Source organism: Muntiacus reevesi, chromosome 3, assembly GCF_963930625.1.
Source record: "Muntiacus reevesi chromosome 3, mMunRee1.1, whole genome shotgun sequence".
NCBI lineage: Eukaryota > Metazoa > Chordata > Mammalia > Artiodactyla > Cervidae > Muntiacus > Muntiacus reevesi.
Window position 1 is genome coordinate 256,868,445 of NC_089251.1, and position 3,029 is coordinate 256,871,473.

The following is a 3,029-nucleotide window of genomic DNA, read 5'->3' on the forward strand; positions in this document are numbered from 1 at the left end:
TATTTGAAATTACTAGTAAAGCTTGCCACTGGGTAAGGTTTCTGATTTGTGCGAGTCTTATTTGATGATATGCTCCTTTGTATTAGCTCAGCCACTATGATTGTTCATTCTGTAGTCTTATGAACAATCATCAATATGACATTGGTTCTTCATCACTGACATATAAAGATAAAGATAAATTACTATTAGATATTGAGATGGTATTGTATGTTTACCTTCAGAGAGAAATTTAACATTTGAAACCAAATATTTCCTGATGCGCAGAGCTGACTCATTAAAAAAGACCCTAATGCTGGGAAAGACTGAAGGCAGGAGGAAAAGGAGATGGAAAGGATGAGATGGTTGGGTGCCATCACCAATTCAATGGACATGAGTCTGAGCAAACTCTGGGAGATGGTGAAAGACAGGGAAGCCTGAAATGCTGCAGTCCATGGGGTCACAAAGAGGTGGACATGACTGAGCAACTGAACAACAACAATTTCATTGTATGTTAATATATAGGATGCACTGAGGAAACATACATGCTTTCAAATACAAAATAGCTTGCAACTAATACCTATTTTAGGACTTCCCTGGTGGCTCAGATGGTAAAGCGTCTGCCTACAATGCAGGAGACCCGGGTTCAATTCCTGGGTCGGGAAGATCTCCTGGAGAAGGAAATAGGAACCCACTCCAGTACTCTTGCCTGGAAAATCCCATGGACAGAGAAGCTTGGTAGGCTACAGTCTATGAGGTCACAAAGAGTCAGACACGACTGAGCGACTTTAATTAATACCTATTCATTGTCTTCATTACTTTGGATGATGTCATTGTTGTTTAGTCACCAGTTATGTCCAACTCAGTGACCTCATGAACTGTAGCCTACCTGGCTTCTCTGACAATGGGATTTCCCAGGTAAGAATGCTGAATTGGGTTGCCACTTCCTTCTCAAGGGGATCTTTCAGGCCCAGGGATTGGACCCGCATCTTTACATTGCAGGCAGATTTTTACCATTGAGCCATCAGGGAAGCCCTTACTTTGAATACATGGATTATATTTAAGAAAAAAACAAGGTCAAAAATTACGATTTTAAGATAGAAGCTCTGCTTGTAGTTGTAGATGGTACTTTATGTGAGAATTTACTGTGCGACTTTTTGTTTCTGTTCTTGTTACTAGATGGAGAGAATAGGGGTGTGGGGACACCTATTATGAATGTCTTTCTTTCCAAGTTTTCCCTTCAACCCACCCTGTAAATGAATTGAATATAAAAGTTTGTTGTTGTTGCTGTATAGAGAAAAAAAGAAACTTATTTTGTAAGATTGGTAAATAATTCTCAAACTAACCCACTTCAGAAACACTATGTAAAGTGCTTCCCTGGTGTTTCAGATGGTAAAGAATTGTCTGCAATGCAGGAGACCTGGGTTCGATCTCTTGGTTAGGAAAATCCTCTGGAGGAGGGTATGGTAACCTATTCCAGTATCCTTGCCTGGGGAATCCCCATGGACAGAGGAGCCTGGTAGGCTACAGTCCATGGGGTCACAAAGAGTTGGACATGACTGAGGGGCTAAGCACAGTATGGCACACATATAAAGTGAAACTATGGAGTCTGCTGTAAAAGTTTGTATGGGATTTTTGCAAAACTAGATTTTTTTTCCCAATAATTACTTCTGGCATTTAATTTTAATGATATATAAAATTTCTATTATGAATAACTGAGATTTAATTAGACTTAATCTAATTAGTACTTATAAGCATAACTTTGATTTACACATTCAGAAGATAGTTTTAATTTAAAATATTGAATTCCCTTTACAGAGATTTGATTAGAATTTAGATTAGGATGATCATGTTTTTAATCTGTTCTTATTTGCAAGTTTTAAAAAGCCATATTTTAGTAACTAGTGATAATCATTTAGGCTTTCTAAAGCACTATTTTATGCCAATAATCAGATTTTAAGGTCAAATTAATTATCAGTTACAAAGTTTAGAAATATCTGGAGGTGATAAACCCTAATAATATATACATAATATGTTTTAATTATTTATATCAATGTCTAAAACAAATTTCATGATTTTTTTTTACTCATTAGATAAACATAGTAATCTATTGGCTGTATATTATTCTTTTGAGCTTGTTGGGTGAGTGTGTAATTTCCTTGGTTTTGTCTTGCCACTGCAAGGATTTGAAATGGTGGATCAGTGTTATAGCTTGGTTACAGCTCAGGGTGTTATTGGGCAAGCAAAGGAAAGTACATTCTTGAGGCATGAGGGTGGGCCAACTCCAAAGAAGAGGCGTCAATCTATCTGTCTTGGATTCCTCCTTTTATACACTTTGTCTGCCCCCCATCCCCATCCCCCAGCCTGCACTATGGAAATTGGGCTAGCCAAGAATGGGCATGTTTATTTCACCTGAATTTCTCATTCCGGTCTGAAGATTTTCTTTTGTTCCATTTTCTCAGGCTTTCCCCATTCTTTGTCTTTTAGTCACTGCTATTTTGGATTCCCTTTTCCTTTTCTAACTACCTAACACTTCCCCCTCAAGAAATGGGAGGCCCAATTCTTTGGGAATAGGGGCGTTGAGGCCTCTCTAGATACTTCCTGCTGAGCTGGAATGGCAAGGGGCATTGGACCTCTCCCTCTTGCTAGTCTCAAGCCACAGAGTCCTTATAATGGTGTTCATGTAAGGGTGAGTGATATTTTCTGTGGTTGGATGTAGTTTTATATATCCTTGTTGAACTGGTACTGCATGTTGTAATTTGTTGACCTGGGCAGAGAAAAAACGGGTTAGACAATTGATAATACATGCAGCAATCATAAGTAGTATCAATATGGTGATAACAGGGATTAGTAGGGACATTGCTAAGTCCTTCAGTCGTGTCTGACTCTGTGTAACCCCATAGACGGCAGTCCACCAGGCTCTGCTGTCCCTGGGATTGTCCAGGCAAGAACACTGGAGTGGGTTGCCATTTCCTTCTCCAATGCATGAAAGTGAAAAGTGAAAGTGAAGTCACTCAGTCATGTCCGACTTTTCGAGACCCCATGGACTGCAG

The 3,029-nt window shown here is 39.1% G+C and overlaps 1 non-coding gene across 1 annotated transcript; it reads left to right on the top strand.

Moving 5' to 3' along the window:
- Positions 1-569: 569 nt before the first annotated feature.
- Positions 570-641, top strand: TRNAC-ACA (transfer RNA cysteine (anticodon ACA)). The gene has a single exon. It is a non-coding gene; the product is annotated as a tRNA-Cys (tRNA).
- The last annotated feature ends 2,388 nt before the right edge of the window (positions 642-3,029 follow it).